The following is a 24,433-nucleotide window of genomic DNA, read 5'->3' on the forward strand; positions in this document are numbered from 1 at the left end:
AGATCGCGGTCGAAAATATGGCAGAGCTCTCGTATATCTCACGAGTCATCTGCGAGGCCGTGAAAACCCATGGTGGGCTGCTTAACGTTCCACTGTCGAAAGAACTGAAGTCATCAGTGCGCCAAGCCAGGCATAGGTATGCGCTATACATGGACGAACAGAAGAAGCAAGCTGTAGCTCAACAGGTAACCTTGAAGAGAAAAGCACTCGAGCTAGAGCTACAGAGCATGCAAGAGAAGAAGACAAAGCTCCAAAAAACTCTGAAGTATTTGCAGGAGTCAGCGGATCGCTTTTCGGAAGACGCCGAAGCAAAAAACGACCTGACTTATCTTGTCAAGGCAGTTTCCGTCGAACAGCCAAAGAAAAAGAAGTGGAGATAACAGCTCTTGAAAGAGAAATTAATGCGAAAATAGGGCTCCTTTCCTAAGTCATGTGAGGAAATAAAATTACGCTAACACTCCTTGAATTCTGCCTTTTTCCATCCTTGAAATCCTTGAAATGTCCTTGAATTTCCAGCCAAATATTGTGTACGAACCCTGGTCTTCTTCGGCTCTCGAGCGCCGCTCGTGCTGAGAGTCCGTGCTGCGCTTTTTTGGACTGTCGCTCTTGCGCTGCTTTAATTGCCGCGTAATAAACACCCTTATAGATATCATTTGTTTGATGTTCGAAAACTCTAAATACTAGCTGTGCATGGCTCACGGTTCTTGCACCATGGCAGTAATAAATTTGTTGGTATAAACCTAAGCTTGTGAACACTTAAAACACTATGCTCAGTGACCTATTTTGCTATTGAAAATGGAACTAACAGTTCACGCTGTTATGAATTGCAGCGCTCTGGAGACAAGACATTAACTGTGCATGATAGAAAAACATAACAGGAAAAATTTAAGGCCAAGCAACCCATGAATACTTAAACCAGTGATCCTAAAATGGGGGTCCGCGAAGCCATTTTTGTGGGCTCGCACAACTCACTCCTGGAAACAAACAGAAAAAGCAAGAACAGTGTGTGCGAATATTCGAAAATCTTGCAATATTCGATCGGATACGAATATTCGAATAAAATCCAAGATATTGATGACTGTGCGGTATCAAACATGGTTTTTAGGGTTTGTTTCTAATCTAAGAATATTGGGGCGAGATTGTGCTGAATTTTTTTGATAACTTCGTGCTGCTGGCGAAATTTTGCCTGTAAAGCACACATAGCCACTAAATGCCTTAGCTCAGCGGGTAAGCCTGCCTCTTAGTAAGGGGCACGGGTTTGAAAATAGTGAGTCCTTTATTATTTTTTTTTGTTCTGTTTTTGCAGCGCCACCCCCAATTCTGAACTTATTGCTTGACAGCAACTGCAATGAGTGACGACTGAAACAAGGCCAAATGCTTCCAAGTTTACGAGCATTTGATGCGGTATAATAATGTCCAGGTTGGCATAGACAGTTAGTGGGAATTACTCAATTTTCCAAGTTCACATGAGCCGAATGCACAGTGTTTTTGTATAATGGCTTACTAGTCTAGTTTTGTAACATTGACAATGTAATTGCATGTTCCGACATATCAAATTAACCCAACCAGCTAATAAATGCATGAGAATATTGTCACGTACGAGTTTGTGCCGCTGTGGACAAAATGACGTTGGGAGGTGAAGAGGAGGTTGAAGTGTCTCGAAGATGGGTCGATGGTGTTACCTTGGCCACTGAGCTACAACCCTGTAACTGTATATATTCTAAATACATACACTTTCTCCCCGTAACATTTTGGTAGAGGTGCTGGGTACCAGTGGGTACTACCGCAGTGGAGGGAGATGTGACCAGCCTGGAGCAAGCAAAGCAAATTGGCCTGTCATCCGGTGTTTGCCATTATTCTATATCTGGTTCAATATTCGAAGCTTCAGTATTCATATTTGATTCATATTCGAAAATGTTGATATTCGCACATCCCTAAAACAAAAGGGGAAAAAATTGCGCGTTTTATTTCAGGACAGTTTAGTCTTGACTCATTCCCAGTTTCAGGACCTGCTCCCGGAAATGCCACAGCAATCTGCACAAGATAATTCATCAAAAAATAACTTATAAGACATCACAATGTTCGTTGCCAATTTTGTTCGTCAAAAAGAAAATACATAAACCTTTGACCCCCCCTTCTCGTCAGTGCAAGGGGTCCCCCAAACCAGTCATCCTCGCTTCTCGTCCATCCCAAGACTGTCCGTTTCCTCAACAACTCATCGCGATGAGGCTCAGTGAAGCAAAATTGGCAAGACCATGTATGCGCACGTCGCTTTTGTGTATGTCGCTGAGAGATGGCCAGTTCTAGCTTAGTGCACTGAAACTAATGCAAACGTGCGAACACAATCTGTTGAACAATTGTACAGCAGAATTTTTAATTATTCAGTGATTAATGAGAAACACCTCTCTATGCAAGCAAGCAGTCCGCTAGTCTAATTTTTTATCAATTAACTTTCACCAGCAAACAAGAGCTGCAGAATCCAGCAATACATGTTGTATCAGACCAGCAACAATCTGCATAAGGTAAATAGGACCTATTAGTCTAATAGAGAAACTAGTAGACACGTAACACTGCTTGTATAAGACTAATAAATATAATACACAGGGCCTATTGGTCTTACAGGTAAATCAGTACGACTAATAGAAATTTCTATTGGTCTAATAAAAAACTGTATTAGACTAATTAATACAAACTTCTATGAGAATTTTTGCTAGGGTTGCTCAAACTGCCAAACTTAATTGCTCAGTATAAGTAGGAATAGCTGCTGCTGTCTTAGCAAGCACTGCATGTTACTTGCTTTCAGTTAAACTGGTCAATGTTTAAGTTGGTTCCAGTTGCTACTGATACAACTGGTAAACGTTCCACTTGGATTCCAGTTGATTCCAGTATAACTGGTCAAAGTTCCAGTTGGATCCCAACTGGGTCCAGTCACTCCCAGTATAACCGGAAATTGTTCCAATTGAATCCCAACTGGAACCAGTTGCTACCCAGTTGCTTTCCAACTGGGACCAGTTGGTGTGTAACTGGGACCAGTTGGTTTCCAGCTGGAACCAGTTCATCCCAGCTGATCCCAGTTGGATCCCAGTTGGAAATTTTCACCTGGGCTAGTTAGGGGTGTCCATCCACAGGAGTCCCGGCCGGGTGCGTTACCGTGCTCCCGTTCAAGACAGTTCGAGTGGGAAGGCGTCTTGCTGTGTGACAGTGGTTTCTTCCTTCCGTGCCCTTCCTCAAGTTCCGTGTGGCTCATGTAATTGTTCTTGACATGGGCTATGAAGTTAGCGAGTTGGAATTTGATATATCATTGATTTGGGCTGTGTGTGTGTCCATGACATGGCTGAGTGTCGTGAACTTGTTGCCGATTTGGGTATTGACTGGCTGCAATTTCGCCTGTATGATTGCTTCGAGCTTGGACTCAACTATCGATGTAAGCTTTGATCAATTATAGCCTCGAGTTTCGTTTCGATGACGGGGACAGTCGGGGAGATCATTCATATATAGGCAAAACAATTTCAAAGTGTGCCAAACCCCTTAATGCGCTGGAACATAAGAGGATGTTCTCCTGCTGCGTACAATGTACATATTGAGAATGGCTTGAAAGAAACGCTGCTGTCCGGGTGACCATAGAGGAATCAATGGCCACTGCTTTTGCAATGGCCATTGCCATTGCGTCAAAGCGGCGGGTGTCTGCCACGCGCTTGATTGCCATAATTTAGGTCCTATAAAATACTACGGCACTGCAAGATAATACTGCAGTGACTCATCGCACAGAGAACGCGTTCATGTGCTATAAATACAGGGATTTTGTATATTTGCTTCTATGCTTGCACGTTTGTCACCGCAATGGTTCGCACTTACGCGGCTGTTTCGGGCACAGATTCAGCGCGTACTTCATCGTGAGCGGAGGTATTTTAATTTAGTTAAGTGTGACATGACGAACGTAAACGCCCTGCAAAATGAATAAGCACGAGATGCTAACGCTTTGCGTCCTTCGTTTACTTTCTTTTATTTCATGCGTTCGACGAGCCGGCACATTCCCAGAACATGTGGGGCAGCGTAGCTCTGTGTCCACACGTTTTACGCGCATCAGTTGGATATAATATCGGGTAACAGTGGCGTAAGACGGCGGGTCTAGGGTAACTGTGTGTTTGTAATAAGCGTAAGTTTACGGCCTCTTTTCTGTTTAATTAAAGAGGCGGTGGCGGGAATTAGCGTCTTTCGAGTCTGTAGTGCTGGGTGAGGTCTCTGAACGTGGTCAGGCGATCGCCCCACGACCATTGTGATTCTTGTTGCTGCTGCCTGTCTGTCGTAGTGTCTCGATCCAGTAGATCCGACGCCCCGCACTCAAGGGGCGGAGGAGGCGGCCACGTAATCGGCCACGGCTCGGCGAGTGAGACTCGAGGCGTGGCGTGGGCCGCCTCGTTGCCCACGAGCGGGACGTTGGTGTGTGCCGGTGTCCAGAAGAGGAAGACCGTAGAATTTTGGGGTTGCGAGGGCGACGTTGAGTCCCCGTCGTTGCAAATTTGGAGTATGCGGGCCGCTTCTCGCGAAACGCGGCCGCGCGCGACGCCGCTGACTGCCGCGTGCGAGTCGCTGATCCCGATCGCGGCTTCTTCGGCCGCCTCCGTGTGTCCCGGGGTCACCGTTACGCTCGCGAGGCATTTTCGCGTGTGCGCTTCTCCCTTCGCCATATCGCGCGGGTCATATCGCACGGCGTCTTCGTATACCTCCTCGTTACTGTTACCAAACTTCTTTTGAAGGTCGCTAGCTCGTTTAATTGTTGCGTCGCCCGATGTGGTGCGTCGGGTGCATGTTCTTGGGAACTTCTTGCATTTCACAGCTACAAAAAAGACAAAAAAAAAAACGAGGAAATGGAGATATGTTCGTACAAATGGTGACGTATAGCGCGCATCAACTGTCTACTTATCCTCAAATCGTTGGACTGAAATATCCATGGACATTTTTAAACCAGTGGAATATTGTCAGAGAAAGCGGTAATAATCAACATGCGCAACAGTATTATTGAATGATAGCCATGCGCTCTTTTTTAAGTAAATAGAAACCCTCTGCGCATTTCGTGCAAAAACGTGGCCTTGCAGAGCAATATATAAGGTCAGTTTACTGCAGTGTTTGTGTCCCCAAACATTTAAAATTTCAAAAATAAAATGGGGAAGCCCGCACCACCAGAGAGGTGCAGCAGGCGTAAGTATCAATAGTAAAATCAGGGTGCGTACAGGTCCTTGAAATCCTTGAAAACCCTTGAAATTTAAAAGTGCGTTTTCAAGGCCCTTGAAAGTCCTGGAATTTCCTTCCTTGAAAATCCTTGAATTTCGTGAGCAATGCACTCTGATATCGACATTGCGACCTCCTTTATGTGGTATATCGGCGTCGATCTGACAAACTCTCCATTTTAGAAACAATACGCCGGCGCGAGCACACATGGTTCCGTTTTGCAGAACTGCACGGAAAAAATAAAAGGCTTAACCGCGTCAAACCGCGAACGCCTTTCGAACGCCGGAGCGAGAGACCCGTGCCGCGCTTCGGTGCCGGCTCGGCTGGCAGTGTTTACGCTGCTTTCCTCACCCTGTCGTTCGTTTCACTCCTCGCCCGTCGGTCTGCCTTGTCCCACTTTCACTCTTGCGCGCGAGGTGAAGCTAGTGAAGCTTAAGAGAGCTATAGTGGAGCAACTTTACCACTGATGCTCAGTGCCTTTGGGTGGAAGCTTGTTATAATAGTATTTATGATACTATAAGTGCAATAACATTATTGTATTTCCGGTCTATAATTCGGACCCTTCTATAAGACGCAAAAAAAACTTATATAAGTCGCACCGGTGCGACTTATATAAGACGCACCTTTTTCGGTAAGTGATTTTAAAAAGTTGCAGTGATGTTTCGCTCCGTGAACGCGGGTCACACACAGGCGTATGGGTGCCATATATATTTACTCCAGGCGCATTTCTGCCGTCGTGGTTGCTGCGATGTTCCGTATAAAGTCCAAGGGCGATAACATCGTCCCCGCGCGCCGTATGCTGTATGTGCGAGTGAAAGTGCGCGACGGTGAGCCGAATCGCGCACAACGGAAGAAAGTGGGAAAGCAGCCTGGGAGGGAGGGGGGGGGGGGGGCTGCCTGTACTCTCGTAGCAACTGCGTAGTCTGCGCAGCGGCGCGCGCCGTATCTTACCTGCAGATGTGACGACTTCGGGGTAGATCGACTCGCGGTCAGCCTACCGCCGTTTGCATTGCTGCTCCATCGTTCTCGCGCGGCGCTCGGGAACTTTATCACGAGAACCTGGCACCTCGATAGTGCGCACAGAACCCGTAGCAATTAAGTCAATCAGCGCGCTTCGCGTGGCCATAACACTGGATCCGATTTTGACAGCAGTTTTTCAGGGAAAAAATATAGATAGGTCGGACCGTTCTATAAAACGCACCGACGAAAAATTCTGAAAAAAAGCGTCTTATAGACCGGCAAATACGGTATGCTGAATGTTTTGGAAATATTTGATGAACCAGCCCAGCTAATACTACAGAAGCCTGAGCAACTGTTGTGAGTGTTCGTTGTGCTAACTTTTAATATTGCAGACTTGATAAATGATCAAGACATGTTTTACAAAGTTGCAATATACATCTATTTGTTATAATATAATGTATGTGTAGCAAGACTACACTGAATGGCTTGGAAATGTTCGGTAAACTTGCCCAGTTATTAATGGAGAAGTCAGAGTAGCTGTTGGGAGCATTCATTGTGTTTTGTGAACTTTTTTTATGTTGTTGTGAACTTGCAAAGCCATCGAGGCTAGACATTATTGACATCATTGGGATATACATTTATTTCTTTTTATTTTAGTGCAGTAACCCTATGCTGAATGTTTTGAATATTTTTGGTGAACTTTACCCAGCCTATACTGGGGAAATCTCAGCCGCTGTTGTAAGCGTTCATTTTGTGTTGGGATCTTGAGAAGTTATCAAGGCTAGACATTTTTATTATAATTGTGATATATATTTATTTATTCTAAGTGCAATAAAACTAGTCATTTTTGGACATTTTAGAGTAAAGAAAACCTACTTTGGATGCCGCTATGAGTCCTTGAAAAACCTGTGACTGGTCCTGGAAAGTCCTGGAATATCCTTGAATTTTTGCTTTGGAAACCTGTACGAACCCTGTAAAATAAATGAAAAAAGGGGATGCCACAGCATCCCAAAGGAATTTAAAAGAAAAGGCAATTATTAAAAGAAAAAGTGGAGGCAAGCCTGAAATATATGACAAAACACAAATATGCAGACACGTTTGACGCTGTTTTAAAAGCCGGAACAAAGTCGAGGAGCTGCCTCCTGAATGAGGGGTTAAAAAAATTACTCCATCTCCCGCTAAAGGGAACCATATGTGGATGCGAAGCAGCGGGGAGATGGTTAGCTTGAGCGGGAGATGGTTTCGCGGCAGCGGCCCGAGCGCTCATCGCGGCGCTGCACAGGAGAGAGAATGAGGCGCCTGCGCTCCGATGGATGGATGGATGAGACTGAACCCTTCAAATCCGGCGGTGGCATACGCCACCTGGCCATGACTATTAACATATTTTGTACTTTGTGGTGAGTGAAATTTCACCCCTGCCTTGATTTTAGCCACCAATCAGAGACCCTCCGTTTGGTTATTTCTACGCGGTTAGTCTATTTTGCCTTCACTGTCCCTAAACCCCAATGCTTTGAAAAAATCAGCCCCGTTGGTTTGCACTGTAGGGTTAAGCCCTTTACAGAAAAGTATGACGTGTTCAGCCGTTTCCTTTTCCTCTCCACATGCACCGCACAACGTGTCTATACCTTGGTACTTGACTCGCTACATCTTAGTCCGCAATACTCTCGTCCTGGCTTCAAACAACAAAGAGCTTCCCCTAGAATTATCATAGATATTTTCTTTCGCAATTTCTTGCTTGAAAGTTCTGTTATGTTCCCAGTGCTGATTTCGTCTGCATCCCTGTTTTCCACAGACCCCTCTCTGTTTCTTTAACCTTTTTCTTAACTGCAGTTTCCTGGTTTGCACCCCTCCTGCAGTCCAAATATTTGATTGACAATTTTCTGGTCAGCTTCCTCCATTTTGTGTCAACATTCCTCATGTACAAATAACTGAAAACTCTCCGTCATTTTCATACCGCGGAACTACCGTGGCGCCCCCAGCGGAGTATGCAGCTATCGCACCACCTGTTGTGCACGCCGCTCCGGATTCCTAGAGGAGAGAAAGGGTGGAGCGTATGAGAAAGAGGGGGAGGGGACGCGCATGCGCTGTGGGGGTGTGGCACGCAGGCGCCGCTCCGTACAGGATTCCTAGAGGAGAGAAAGGGCGAGCTTAGGAGACGAGAGAGAAGGGGAGGGGACGCGCATGCGCTGTGGGGGTGTGGGACGCGGGACGGACGGACAGAGCCGCCGGCAAGAAATGCTTCGCATTTAAAAGGCGTAGGCAGCGGCGAAGCTAGAGCAGTGAACCTAACAGCCCCCCAGGGCCACCCACACACCGCCCCGGCAGCACCCGCGGCATGCGCATAGTTTTATTGAGAACTTGACGGCTGGTGTAATCCGTGCGCTCTTCGGCACGCTGTGATTGGACAGGATGCAGGTATAGGCATGTGCCGCCGGCGCCGCCAATCAGGATGGCCACCCGGGGCTCCAACAGGAAATGGCCAGGCAGGTGTTTCCAAGGCCGCGAGCTGCAAATGTGTCTATACATGAAATGTATAAGTAGCGGCTTGTGGGCAAGAAGACACAGAAGGATGGCCAGGAAGAGAAGATGATACAAATAGAATCCAAAGGGAAAGGAAGAAAAAATGAGAGAGAAGTTGAAGCATGCTGCTAGTGCGATATAACACGGGGAAACCCCTCCATAGTTGTCTAAAACAGTGCAGTTGGCAAAAACAAACATGCAAAAGTAACATGAGGCGGTAAAAAATGAAAGAGAGAACAATTAGTATGCATCCGGCAAAATGGAAGGGGTAGGAGAAGGAGAAACAGAAAGAACAGCCACATGCGCGCAGGAGCAGAGCGCGCGAGTGCTTGGAATTGATCAGAGCACAGAAGCAGGCGGGCGTCAAAGACCCAACGCGTGCATCAGCACACAATTGACGCAGTATGTGCGCCGTGTGCGGGCATGAGGTGAAGTAGTGCGACATATCGTCGCACACTGCTCCGCACGTGCACAAGTTTGAAGTACGAAGGTTGAATCGGTATAAATAGGAAACAAAGTGCCCGTGTCCCGTAAATAGATGCTCCAGCAATCTATATTCGGCGGGAACCAACCGGGAATGATATGTATGCTAGGAACCCATCGGTAAAGGCTGGTGTTTCTGCCCTTCCTTTGCCAGTAATAGTGCCACTGATTCCTCGCAATACCATGAAGTCGCGCAAGCAGTTTTTATAGAGGATGTGGTTTCGCGAATCTGCCACCTCGGCGCTATATGCACTTGTCGCATTTACCACCTGGAATCTGCGTACTGCAGCCAAGCGTCCACGAGGGTCAAATACGACAAAAGCCCCTCCCGCCGAGGTACTCGTGAATGCGCCGTCCGTGTAGATGTGGTATGCGGAAAGGGCAGCGATTCGAGCACCCTGGTCAGGAGTAAGTCGCTTGAAAGGGAAGCTACATATTTATCGTGGATGACGGGACCATGGGTCGAACGGGCAGTCGATACCGCTTGGATAGAACGTGTCAGAGCCATAGTGTGTTTCTTGTAGCGTAAAGAGTGAAAACTCGGCGCTCACGCGGTCCAATTCCACTGTGAGCGGCGGACAGTTGGACAAAATATGCAGCGCCGACGTTCTAGTTGTGTGATACGCTCCGGTTAAAGCCACCAGGAGGAAACGTTGCACCGACAGCACTCCGGTGTGAAGGCGCGTCGTCGGGAAAGTGGGCGACCATAACGACGACGCGTATGCAACCGCAAGCAGCAGAACCTATCTATATAAACGAGGTGAAAGTACTGGACGCAGCGTAAAATGCATGCGGATAAAATTTAGCAATCGGGAGACCAATATCTCGGCTTTAGTCTTCAGATAGTCAACGTGGGCGTGAAAGTTCAGTTTGTCATCAAAGACCACGCCGAGTAGTTTAATGTGGTCCTGATGTTTTAGAAAGGCGCCGTTTAGTCGGATTGACGGATGGCGCTTAGAAGTACCAATGTACCCGTTGTTGAAAAACACAAAAAAAAAAGATTTTGAAAGACTGGTTTTGACTTTGTTTTGCCTGGCCCAATCACAAATCAAGGTTAAAACCGATTCCGCTAAAGCCTGCAATTGCAATCGCGACGAACCGGAAAGCAGGACGATGGTGTCATCCGCATATGCCTGGATGTGAACACCCTCGGGCAATCTAAGGCTAAGCAGGGAATGAATTATTAAATTCCATAGCAGGGGCTAATAGGCGATCCCTGCGGACTGCCAATTGAACGGCGGGCCGAGACTTCACCTGTCTTTGTGCGAAGAACCACCGTGCGGTCAGTTAAGAAAGACTGAAGAAGGCAATAGAGGTTTGCAGGGCAACGGTGTTTGCGTAGAAGAAATAGCACCGCATCATGCCAGACGCTATCAAATGCCCCAGTAAAGTTCAAAGAAATTAAAACCGCCGGCACCTTCGCAGCCTTATACACACAGAGTCGCTGTTTTAGGACGTACAAGGCCAGAGGGGCACTCCGTGCATGTGTAAAACCAAATTGATTTTCATGAATTAGATTATGAGAATGGCGAAAATAATAGAGGCTGGAATTTAGAAGGTGTTCTAGAATTTTATGGAAAACGCAATTCATAACAAGCGGTCTATACGCGGAAGGAAGATGAGAGGAACGGCCAGGTTCCGGTATAAAAATAATGCGGCCTATCTTCCAGGCAGAAGGAAAGTGGCCCAAGCGAAGGGCTGCGTTGAAGATACGCAAAAAGAATTGAGGGTGGTGACGTAAACATTTTGCACAAACATGCCGGTGAGCCCATCCAACCCTGGTGCCGCGCGTAAGTTCCCCAGAAGCATCGCATGTTCAATCTCAGGTAATGTAAACGAGTGGTCATCTGGGGTCGCCGGATAGGGACAGCCCGCGAGCGCACGAATTCGACTATGAAAGTCGCTATCCGCGGCGGGATCGTCCACGGCAACGTGTGAGTGGAGCAAGAGCTCTGCTGAAGCCTGAACAGAAGTGGTGAGCGTGCCATCTGGGGTCTCGAGCGGGGGAAGGCACGTTGGAGAGCGCTGCTTTGCGAACGCAATTTGAAAAGGCCGGCCGTAGAGGTTCCTGGATGTTATATCAACGCACAACGCGCGATCAGCAACATCCTTCGCGTGGCGAATGCCGCGCTTATATGCCACGAATGATCGAGCGTAGTGTGCCCGGAAAACCTCGCGCAGGTCCGGATCGCGTGCGCGCTGATATCGTCTGCGCATCGCGCGCACCCTCGAACGCTCCTAACTCAATTGAGGCGTCCACGAAGACTTAGCGCCCTCACCAAGAGGTCTCACCCTACGCATATACTTCTTGCACAAAGTGCCATATGCAGCATAAAAGCAATCCAACGCGGCGTCCAGCATTCACGCCGAGGAGAACCTGCAGCGACAGATGCAGTCGAACCAACGATCGCGACGGAAGACCTCCAGTATCTGAGCAAGTGCGTAGTTCGTAAGTCGCTTCTCAGGCGCACTCGCGGCATCCCTCAGCGAGGAATATATGTACCTGTGGTCTGACAAAGTGTATTCCTCAGAAACCAACCACTGATAACCATTCCCAACGAGTGAGATGGACGCAAGAGTAACGTCAATCCACGACCGCGCGTTATAGGGTGTCTCAAACGTTGGAATGGAGTCGGGATGGTTGAGAATGTGTAGGTTGTTGCCACATGCAAATTGCACGAGCTGCACGCCGCGTTCATCACAGACAACGCGCCCTCATAACGCGTGCTTGGCGTTAAAGTCTCTGCCCAAGACAAAACTGAACGAAGCAAAACGCGTGAACACCTGGTTTAACTCATCGAGTAATGGCTCTTTAGAGGACGGTGAGGCGGAGCGTATACAGCAATGACAACAAATGATAAGCCAGCACCTTCGCAGTTTACAGCCACTACTGAATGAGACACGTATAACGAGAATAGGTCGAAGCCCGGAGCCCGCGCTAGCAGAACCACACGCGGGTGCTCATTTGCATGGAACGAATGCAACGCATTGGGTACATTGGGAATCTTGTGGTCGCGTGTAAGGGTCGGATATGAGCGCGAACGAGAAATCGTGCGCGAGCATATTGTGTACAAGAACCTTGGTGGCATCACGACAGCTGGCGAGGTTTGCCTTTAGAAATTTAAGAGTCAGCGCGTATCGTTACCAGAAAATCAGGCCATATCGTTAACTGCGGAACGCGCCGTGTACATTTCAATGCGCGCCGTCGACCGCCTATGCTTGTTAAGGTGGCTACGGTGCCGCCTCCTTTTTTTGACCTCGCGGCGAATATTTCATGCATTCCATAATTCGTCAACTTTGTCCATTTTAGATGTGTTATTAGCTGCTGTTAAGGCCTAACGAAGGGATAGGAAGAGAGCGGTGTGGATCAGAAAGGAAACGAGGATAGCCGATATTCTTATTGACATTAAGAGAAATAAATGGAGCTGGGCAGGCCATGCAATGCGTAGGATGTATAACCGGTGGACCATTAGCGTTATAGAATGCGTACCAAGAGAAGGGAACCCGCCGGGGTGGCTGAGTCAGCTAAGGCGTGGCGCTGCTGAGCACGAGGTAGCGGGATCGAATCCCGGCCGCGGCGGCCGCATTTCGATGGAGGGGCTCGAAATGCAAAAACGCCTGTGTGCTTGCGTTGGAGTATACGTTAAAAAAAACCCAGGTGGTAAAAATTAATCCGATTAATCCGGAGCCCTCCACTATGGCGTGCCTCATAATCAGAACTGGTTTTGGCGCGTAAAACCCCAGGAAGAAGAAAAGAAGGGAAGCGCAGTCGAGGACGGCAGAAAATTAGGTGGGGTGATGAAGTTAGAAAATTTGCAGGCGCAAGTTGGAATCAGCTAGCGCAAGACAAGGGTAATTGGAGATCGCAGGGAGAGGCCTTCGTCCTGCAGTGGACATAAGTATAGGATGATGATTACGTGCTGTTACAGTAGCGCATTTTATTGCTCAGTTAGAGTTGTACACTTAGTACTTAAGTTTCCCGATATTTTGCAATTTCAGCAATTTTTGTAACGATGTTGAAGGCCTAAGTAAAACAATATCCTGCCTACAGTGAATAGACTTTACCGTTTTACTTCAAACGCAACAAACCTCATAATAATTTCTGCAGTTGCTGACGAAAAAAAAAATATTTTCTCGATTCGCCTGTATTTAGTAGAAGCTCCTGAGCTAAGGCCTTGTCAGTCCTTAAAAAAGACTGACAACCAAGATTTATCGTACCCATTTTTTTAATGACACCGAAACCGTCCGGTCAGAGAATCGAATCACGAAATGGTAACGCTGAAAGCGCCGAGCAACAATTTTTCGATCTGCATTGAAGATGTATTCGTTCACTGGAAGCATGCTGGAAAGAGTGGTAGCGATTATACGCTGGCATTGGTGGGAGGCAGACAAGTGCGGTCGTAGCTGTGAGGAAGTATTGTACATTTTATCAAGCCGATGTTCCAGCCATTCATGTTTTCCGATGTGCTGAATTATGTCTGCAATAATAGCGATTTGCTTTCGGGGTTTCCTGTCCAACAGCTTTGGTCATTAACAAGTCAAGGGTGTTTTTTAGCCAAGCCAAGTTTTCAAAGCAAGACGACGCATTTACGCGCGATACGCAGTTCAGTGTAGTTGCCGCAGCCACGAGTGCGCTTTCGATTTCCGAAGCATGCCGTCTCCCGAAGACATTAACGAGATGCAACGAAGGATTTTTGGCTCGTTTCCGTGCTCAGAATTTCACGCGATTACAACAGCAATCATGTGCGCTGCCATGCATTGAGGGGTGCGAGCGGCGCTTGCTAGTCCGGACTTTCTTTTACGAGGTAATACGCATAGAATAACGCGCAAGAGCCTCATAATATACGAATTGCAATTTTAAGGGAAAAAAAATATATGCTCAACCCACAGTAAACTAGTATACTACATCCGAAGTACCCAGCCTTAACCACCTGTTGGCGCCACTTGCTGGTTTGTGAGACTATCTTTGCCAATATAAAGTTATCAATCCTACTTAAATAGTGAGCTGCGTGCTCAATTTTATCACCATAAATCATGCACATTTCATTTGCATCAACGTCTCACAACACGTTCTGGCCGGTGACACGCATATCCCGTCTCCTATAGCTAATAACTTCTCAGCGCACTAGAAACGTTACCACACCCATGCAAAGACTGAAAACGCACACATCAGGTACAGTGTCAGCTATTTATATATCATCGAAATTTGAAATGCCCACAGTGACTTCGAAATGCGATATTTTGCCAACACTGAAGTATTCACAAACGTAACTCAGCTATGCTGAAGTTTCCGGCCATGAACTATCTAAGGAACATTGGGAAGGTTATTAACAAGTTGCGCAGCATCCGCCTGCTCTTTATATATGTTCATTGCAAATTCGAAGCACCAGATATGTTAAAAACTTCATTGCGCTATGACGTCAACTGATTACCCTAAACAATCATCAAAGGGCCCGCATTCGGCGTCCATTCAATAAGCAAACATTTGAGGATGACGCGCGCTGCATCACATGCTCACAGAAAACATAGAAACCAAGTTGCGTGCAGAATGGGGTTTTTCCTAAATGCTGTAGAGAGAGATAGAGAGAGGCATTATTTTCTGCTGCCTTTCATGGAGCACATCGCATTGCCTGAAACGCTGCTGCATGCAAGTGCGATATGCAGTGTATATTGGCTAGAGTGGAGGGGGCAAGATCACGGGTATTTTCCGTCATCTGTATCCGTGGTCTGTGACGCGTTGAGGCGATTGCGTGTCATAAGAACGATATCAGTAGTAGTACGAACAATTAGCAAACGTGAGTCATTTGGGCGCAATTTCTCATTAAGCAGTTAGTTTGGTGTGTTCCCATGCACCTTTGCAAGTCTTTGCTAGGCACATAACTACCGCCTAAAAAACGGCAATATTTTATTCTGATAGCTATTCTGTTCACCTACTGAGTGGCACTAAGCGCTTTTCAAATGTCATTTGCTAACTCGCGCAACAACCTTAATATTGCGCAAGTGAACTACTGTTAATGCGCTTGACTCTTTCGAGTGCCTGTGCGTGCTGAGTCGTTACAGAAAACGCTGTTGTGCCCATGTTTCCACTCGCGACAAGTGCGAAATAAAAGTGATCGCTTGCATACGCATGCATCTACTAAATAAATATACTGGCCCTCAGAACATCAGGAATGCCATTAGTGTGCTTCATGTCTGAATGAGAGTAACAGGACTCAGCCTTCGTTCCGCACATTTTCAGCTACAGTCGCTAGTCTACTGCACTGAATTAGGCGTATAGCTCAACCTTTATGTTGCAGCATGTCTTCTGACGTTCAAAACACACTGGGAGTTGGTATCACGTCCTTGTCACCACTTTGTTCGACGTAGTATAAGCGAGATGTATCGCAAACGCCCGCCATTTTGTTTGCATCGCGCAAAAGGTGTTGCGCGTCGCATACAGTATCTGGAAATCGCAATGGAGTCTACACGTTACTCGTTCCTAGCCACTCAATGTGCCGCTCTTTAAAATACAGCAAGAGCGCCACGATCAACCTGTTCAAGAGAACGCGCATGCAATGTAAAAAAACCGTCGACAGAGCTACGACACGGCCACTGACGTTAATTTTTTTTTTTTTGACGAAGGTGCAGTAGCGCCGCCTGGCCTAGGTCGTCGAGTTTATGCGCGCGAGAGGCCTGTACGCGATCTATTTCATAAATCCGTTAGTTTCGGCTTCTCTCAAATCTATATTCTTTAGCAACGCTTTCCGCTCACAGCCTCCGTTATGGCCATCTAAAGCGCAGGAGCGCAGTTCTCCAAAGCTTCTGTGTGCGTTTATGCCTTAATCCGTAGTCACGGAAATTAATGTGCGCGGGACGCCTTGACTGCACAGCGTTTCGATCACCACGCCCCTCGCAAGTTCGCCACCGGGCCCGCATCCGATAAGAAAACAAAGAAACACGGGGGAAATTTATTTTACGTTTGCTGCACTTAACTCAAGCCCTGTGTCGTAAGGTATTCGCGTGTATTCTAGCTGTTTGGTAGAATTACTTGTGGTCGCTGTTGGTTGAGCCATCCATGCCGCTACTGACTTGCCTTAACTGCATCACGCTACAGGTCCATGCTCCTTGGAAGTAAAGTTTTTGTATATTCTTTAGCTGGAGGATGCAAAGGGTTTAAGCTTCATGATCGCAATATCACTGCCGTTTGACTAATTAGCGCTGTTATTATGTGCAATATCCTATATGGCGAGCAGGACGCCGAGGTCATGAAAACACTAAGTTCCACATTGTGTCATGTGCAAGCGGGAGAAAGCACATGCAGAAACGGAAGGTCGTACGCCGTATTACCACCAAATTCATCATCTTTATCACGACCACCATTATGATGATCGTCACCTCTATGGCCTCTGCAGGATGGAAGACGCCTAGTGATCATATATTCCTTTGTTCTCCGTCAACCAACTCCATGCAACAGCGACTGCGAATCTCTCAATCTCGTCACACCACCTCGTACTCTCGCGCCTTTCAGTGCTTTTCATCAGGGTAATTTCCAGCTAAAAGACGAGACAACTAATCAGAAAAGACAAGACAGACCATTGTCAATTTCATGGCCTTTTCATATGTACTGCAAAATAATATATACCTGCATTTCAAACTGCTTGGAATTCCGGCAGCTATCACGTTTCTTTACTAGACATCCCGTTATCTTCACTACGAACAGTGTATCTATCTTACATAGTTATTATTAAATCTATCTTACATAGTTAATAGTTATTCAAGTTTCTAACTTCTCCTTTCTTATGAATAATTATTACGTTGGCATTTCTAAACATCTCTTGTGGAACTGGACTGTAAAGGATGTTGACAAACGCGGGAGGCCCTCAAACGTAATTTCGCCCCAGAAACGTGGAAGGTCGCCGTTTCGGGCCTCGCAGAATGCAAGGCCAGCGGGGGGCTTTGTTAGTGGGTCAGGAGGCGCTCTTCGACCGCAGAGAACCCGCGTCCCCAGCCCAGTGCATCGTAAAATGGTGCACACGCGGTCTGAAGACGCGGGGGATGGGGTGGCGTTGGGAGCTGTTTGGCCCCGAGGCCCAAACGGAAGCGCGAACGGGTGCCCTCTCGCGCGCTGCCTACGCCGGACCACCTGCAAGACGTCATTAGGGTGTCAATGGGCATGCCTCGGGTGTAAGGAAGCCACTTCCGGTGGGGTCGTGTAACCCGACGCGCGGCTCGTGAGCGACGGGCTGGCATCAGAGGCGCGGTTCGTCTTTGAGATGACCGTTTTACGATCCCGCCGGAGACGGACCGCGCGCGGGACGGCATTGTGCATCCATGGGCGCGCTTCGGCGCGGTGCCCTTTACGGCATGCCGTGGGTAACTCCCAATTAAGGAACGAGAACGGAGCGCTTCTTTCACCGACAGTGTTCTGGGGGAAGCGCCGAGATGTTTTAACATGCCGCAGAGTGGGAGTGTTTGTGCCTTGTTTGTTTATTTCTTGTTTGTTGTTTTCTTTCTCTCCCTCTCTCTCTGAATGTTCCGAAAAACACAGGGAGAGAGTGAGAAAAGTGGTGACAACTGAGTGACAGCCCAGTTGACCCAATCAGGTCACTGTGGTGTCGTGATTTGCCGTGAGGGGATTTGGGAGGAGCAACCGAAGGGGTAAAACCGGGCTCCCGACCCCTCACGAGAGAGCCGGACGCAGGAAAGGTGCTCTGCACTATCGGCTCTGCCGAGTTAAGGCGCCGGTTCCAGTGTAAACTAAGCGTCTGGACGTACGAGCGGTGTTATGCACTATCGGCTATGTCGAGTGTTACGTCAGACTCCCTGTAAATAGCCGTCAATGTATATATTTGCACATAAAGTCTTATCTCCAAGTAAAAACGTCTATGGCGTCCCATCTCTGATGGAAGAGGAGAATCGACTACGGCGGCAGCAGAAGAGAAGTTTCCCATCCAAGTAAGCTGGTCACGCCAGCTTGGAGCACTCTGTGCTAAAAACAAAACTAAGGAGTGGAGAAGGAAACTTTAGTGGCGCAGTCGACAGGATTGCGAGTAGCTGCTCGCAGCGAGCTCATTCCCGTGTTCCTCGACTGTAAGGATAGGCATATTGATGCAGTTCTGGACACGGGAGCGGAGATAACAGTGCTTCGTGAGAGTGTTGTTCCACCGGAGATTGTGCAGGCGCACGGAACGATCAGCTTAACTTCTGCTTTCGGAGAAAGGGTGAAGGCGAAACTCGCGGTGGTTCCGCTGACCATGTCCCCCGAATTTGGCGTCGTTTCTGACGTAAAGGAGGCGGTGCCGGTGCTGTGTGCGGTAACGGACAAGCTGACAGCACGAACCGATTGCCTTCTGTCAGAGAAAGCATGGAAATTGCTTAAGGACAAGGCAATTTTCGACAGGGTCGTAAAGATCAGTGGGCGAGAAGCTGCGGTGCGGCACCTAGAATTCGCAAGCGGTCCGCCATATGCTGGGAAGGTAGGCGCGGCTGAGTTGGCGACAAAGGGTGAGGAGGTTAATCCCGAAGTGTCGATAACTGGCCCACCCGATGACCAGAAATCCGGTCAGGAGATTATGGCGGGAAAGCCAGGGGAATCGAGTGTCTCCGAATTCGAGGCTGATGAGCGTGTTGGCAGAAAGTATAGTGGCGCTGCGGTTGCGATGGAAGTGTGCAATGGAGCTGCAGAAAAGCAGCAGCCGGCAGCTACAGTGTCAACGGGCTCACTGGTGGTCGAGCGGGTTCTGGCAATGGCTGACGTCATTCTGACGGAAGCGCCAGATGTCCCGAAAGACAGGGAGGCCACGAGTGACGTAGCTTTCCCTGGTGACGGTGTTGTGGATCGTTGCTGTGAGGCGCGTGGTGACCATGTACACGGCGAGATCACAGCGAGCGTTTGGGCAGTAGAGCTGAATGAAGTCCCGTTCAAAGGTCGTCAGTTTATAACTGAAGCAGGCAAGGGATGTGTTCCGAGTTGCGAGAAACACATGACGGCCGTGCTGCACTGGAGCTCAGACGTCGGTGTTCCCTTGGCAACTGCGGCGTTGCGAAAGGCAGACGAGGACGACAAGCGCGTACCTATGGAAGTCCTGGCTCAAGGCTCGATGACTCCGACGGGGCGAACGTGCAGGGCTGGTCTTGCTGTTCTTATCGTGGCGGTGACTCAATGCGCGCTTGGGTCGAAAGGGAGCACGAAAATTTGGAAGCGCTCGTCGCGCGAAGAAAACGTCGTTCCCGAGCAGACGATTTGTCTCCGCGCGCGCCATCCGGGCTGCGGGTTCCATCCATTCGACCCCGGCGGCTAAGTATCAGCTGGAGTGGTTTCCGCTCCACCTATGTTTCACTTTGGTTTAAGGTGTAGGATGCGCATGGCCTAGTTGTAAGCATGTGGAACACAGGCAGCGGTGCTACCGAGGCAGATAAGACACGGGAGGACTATAGGCACGCTGTGCACTCTCGTGCGGTAGGGAGTGACGTGCAGAACTGTCGAACTGTTGAACAAAACTGTGTGGTCGAAGTGTGTGTACTTCAGTGAAACAACCGTTTTTGTTCTCGTGTTCTTGCATGCGTTTCGCGGATTGCTTGATGTTCTGTAGTGTTTCATTGTGGGCATTTATGTGACACTGTGACGCCCGATGTAGTACATGGGCAGTGTTCAAAGTGTTATTGCTTTGTTGTTTATTTTCAGTCGTTCGTGCGTGTACATTCTGTGTGCACGTACGGCATCTTGTTCGGGTAGTGTTATTTTATAACAATTGTGCGTTTTCGTTCAGGGTTCGCGTTGAGCGGGTTTTGCTACTATAAAGTGCGATGCTTGATAAGACCGCCTTGGGCAAGGACAAAGAGGTCCTAGTGGCGAAGCCGTGACATTTGCTTTTACTTTCTCTGTCTCATCCTTTTTTTTTGTTAGTATTCAAGTACCCGCATTTGAGCACGTACGTGAATCTTAGGGAAGGCGTGTAAAGGATGTTGACAAACGCGGGAGGCCCTCAAACGTAATTTCGCCCCAGAAACGTGGAAGGTCGCCGTTTCGGGCCTCGCAGAATGCAAGGCCAGCGGGGGGCTTTGTTAGTGGGTCAGGAGGCGCTCTTCGACCGCAGAGAACCCGCGTCCCCAGCCCAGTGCATCGTAAAATGGTGCACACGCGGTCTGAAGACGCGGGGGATGGGGTGGCGTTGGGAGCTGTTTGGCCCCGAGGCCCAAACGGAAGCGCGAACGGGTGCCCTCTCGCGCGCTGCCTACGCCGGACCACCTGCAAGACGTCATTAGGGTGTCAATGGGCATGCCTCGGGTGTAAGGAAGCCACTTCCGGTGGGGTCGTGTAACCCGACGCGCGGCTCGTGAGCGACGGGCTGGCATCAGAGGCACGGTTCGTCTTTGAGATGACCGTTTTACGATCCCGCCGGAGACGGACCGCGCGCGGGACGGCATTGTGCATCCATGGGCGCGCTTCGGCGCGGTGCCCTTTACGGCATGCCGTGGGTAACTCCCAATTAAGGAACGAGAACGGAGCGCTTCTTTCACCGACAGTGTTCTGGGGGAAGCGCCGAGATGTTTTAACATGCCGCAGAGTGGGAGTGTTTGTGCCTTGTTTGTTTATTTCTTGTTTGTTGTTTTCATTCTCTCCCTCTCTCTGAATGTTCCGAAAAACACAGGGAGAGAGTGAGAAAAGTGGTGACAACTGAGTGACAGCCCAGTTGACCCAATCAGGTCACTGTGGTGTCGTGATTTGCCGTGAGGGGATTTGGGAGGAGCAACCGAAGGGGTAAAACCGGGCTCCCGACCCCTCACGAGGGAGCCGGACGCAGGAAAGGTGCTCTGCACTATCGGCTCTGCCGAGTTAAGGCGCCGGTTCCAGTGTAAACTAAGCGTCTGGACGTACGAGCGGTGTTATGTACTATCGGCTATGTCGAGTGTTACGTCAGACTCCCTGTAAATAGCCGTCAATGTATATATTTGCACATAAAGTCTTATCTCCAAGTAAAAACGTCTATGGCGTCCCATCTCTGATGGAAGAGGAGAATCGACTACGGCGGCAGCAGAAGAGAAGTTTCCCATCCAAGTAAGCTGGTCACGCCAGCTTGGAGCACTCTGTGCTAAAAACAAAACTAAGGAGTGGAGAAGGAAACTTTAGTTGGAGCCTTGATGTATGGCCTATAAATAATCGCGTGCTCTTCCACAGGGATTCTCCCGACGCTTTTGCCCTTGATAACTTTTCAAATGCACTTCAGACTTCTATTGTTACACCTCAAAATTGTCTGTCTTCTCAGCCCTTTATTTTGCTATCGCGGTGCAGCCTTTGAAGACATTGAAGACTGGCTTGACAAGTACGAGCGCGTCGCACAGATCAACCAGTGTACCGAACAGCAAAAGTTCTCCAATGTCTATTTCGCCTTTGACGACAGTTGCCGTACTTGGTACGAGAAGCGCGAAGCTAGCCTAACGACATGGAATTACTTTCGGCAGAAAATCACCGATACTTTTGCAAGTGCCGACCGACGCGACCGCGCCCAGCAGTTGATGGAGCTACGGGTGCCATAACCCAATGAGTCGGTCAGAATGTTCGCCGAAGACATGGCCCGTCTCTACCCGAACATGACCGAGGATAGGAAGTTGCGTTACCTCATGCGAGGTGTAAAAGCGCAGTTGTTCGCCGGGCTTGTGCGGAATCCACCAATCACTGTCGCTGATTTTATCAAAGAGGCTACGGCTATTGAGCGGGCCCTTCATCAACGATGCAGGCAGTACGATCGACTGTCCACCAGCAGCGCAATCAACGCCGCCGCATTGACTCTAGAGTATCAGAGCCCCTTGCGTGAATTGATCAGAGAGCTCGTCAGAGAAGAAATTCAGAGGATTCTGACACCGACACTGGATAGCCCCGTCGCGTCGATCGCCGAAGTGGTACGTGACGAAATCAGGCAATTGTTACCGGCAGCCGATCGTCTAGACCACCAGCGTCCCATGAGTTACGCCGCCGCTGTCTGATGTCCCCCACCTGTTACAACCACACCCCCGTAGCACCAGCCTCCGACAGCCGCTCCTTGGTCGCCGCCGCAAGAGGAGGCTTTGAGGCACGCACCCGTGATGCTGCCGATGCAGTCATACCGTCAGCCATCATTCGCCGCGCCTTGGTCCACGCCGCACAACGACCCTACGAGATGGTCCCAATTTCGGAAATCCGACGCGTGGCGCACCGCCGATAACCACCCTCTCTGTTTTAATTGCGGGGTTGCCGGCCATATTTCGCGCCATTGCTGGCATCGTGACACATCATTTCGACCTCTGGGTCCGTGGTCTGATGGTCAACGTGCAAATGGCGACTCCATGCTACGCCGCAATGACGCTTCTTTTCAGGAACCTCCCATATCGCACCCGCATGACGAATCCGTGCCCAATGATTGGACCGATTTCGGCCGACGGTCGTGCTCTCCTACCCCTACACGCCAGATGCCTGCAGGACGTACTTTTGCTGACCTTCAAGGACGAAAGTCGCCCAGCCCCAGCCGGGGAAACTGAAGGCGGCGACCTCTGGGGGAAAGGTTGCAGGCCCGCCGCAAGACGATAAAAAGCCCCCAACTCGCCCGCTGCAGAACGCCGAGAAGCCGATAACCGACCCCGAACAAATTGTGAGCGCCGACCTTGATGTTTTCGTGGATGGGCAGCCAGGGACAGCGTTAGTCGACACTGGTGCTGACTTTTCTATGATTAGTCAGGAACTCGCCCTCCGCCTGAAGAAAGTAAAGACGCCATGGACGGGACCTCACATAAGGACGGCAGGCGGCCAATTACTGATGCCTACTGGAAGTTGTACTGCAAGAATTAACATTGGGAATTCTTCTTTCGTGGCTGCTTTCATCGTTCTTCCTGCGTGCTGTAAAGATTTGATAATTGGAATGGATTTCCTAAGGGAATATGGCGCCGTAATTAACATCCCAGACCGCATGGTAACGTTTTATAAGAGCCCTGGTTTAGTCCATTGCTTATCGCTGCAACACAACTCCTTTCGTCTAACAGAAGACGACGTCGTAATCCCACCTCGGTCATGTATCCTTGCTTCGGTAGCCTGTGACGTACCGTTTCATTGCGAAGGAGTTGCCGACCAAATAACCATTTTGTTGCTTACTCACGGTATCTCGGTCACACGAGGAATTGTAAATGTCACCGACGGGCGCACGAACCTATTGCTAACAAATTTTAGCACAGAGAGACGGCACCTTCCAAAAGGCTCGGCTGTGGCTTATTTTGACGGTGTTGCGGAAGTTCGCGGCTGCTGTTTACTACTCGAAGAAGCGCCGACACAAGAGCCAGCTCCTGTACTTGACGTCAGCACTGTTTGGCCGCAGCATGACCGAGAACGGCTTCTTACGCTATTGTCCAAGTTCAACGACTGCTTTTCGTCAACGTCAAGAGTCGGTCGGACGCCTCTAACAAGGCACCAAATAATTACAGAGGATACGGCGAGACCGATTCATCCAAAATCTTAACGTGTGGCTCCCAGAGAACGTGAAGTCATAGAACAACAGGTGACAAAAATGCTTGAAGACGACGTGATCCAACCATCAACGAGTGCCTGGGCATCCCCTGTAGTTCTAGTCAAGAAAAAAGACGGCAGCTTGCGTTTCTGTGTGGACTACTGAAAACTAAATAAGTTGACGAAGAAAGACGTGTACCCGCTTCCCCGTATCGACGGTTCCCTCGACAGGCTTCGACACGCACATTACTTCTCTTCAGTGGACTTAAAAAGCGGATATTGGCAAATCGAGGTAGACCCCAGAGACCGTGAAAAAACTGCTTTTGTGACTCCAGATGGCCTATACGAATTTAAGGTTTTGCCTTTCGGCTTGTGCTCTGTCCCTGCTACGTTCCAGTGCCTCATGGATACTTAATTTGCTTTCGGGTATTAAGTGGAAAACCTGCTTAGTCTACCTCGACGACGTCATCGTGTTCTCGGCAACGTTTGCAGAACACCTCGAACGGCTTGAAGCGGTTCTGCAGTCCATACGATCCGCCGGCCTCACCCTGAAGCCGGAGAAGTGCCACTTTGGCTTTGCGGAATTACAGTTTCTTGGTCACGTCGTCAGCCACGCCAGTGTTCGCCCGGATCCTGAAAAAATTACCGCCGTCGCACAGTTTCCCGTACCACTCAATAAAAACGCTGTCCGGCGGTTCCTCGGCTTCTGCGCCTATTACCGGTGGTTTATTGCAGACTTTGCTCGCATTGCGTCGCCGTTAACTCGCCTCACAACAGACGACGCTGCTTTTG

This window comes from Dermacentor silvarum, chromosome 1, assembly GCF_013339745.2.
Source record: "Dermacentor silvarum isolate Dsil-2018 chromosome 1, BIME_Dsil_1.4, whole genome shotgun sequence".
In the NCBI taxonomy this organism is placed as follows: domain Eukaryota; kingdom Metazoa; phylum Arthropoda; class Arachnida; order Ixodida; family Ixodidae; genus Dermacentor; species Dermacentor silvarum.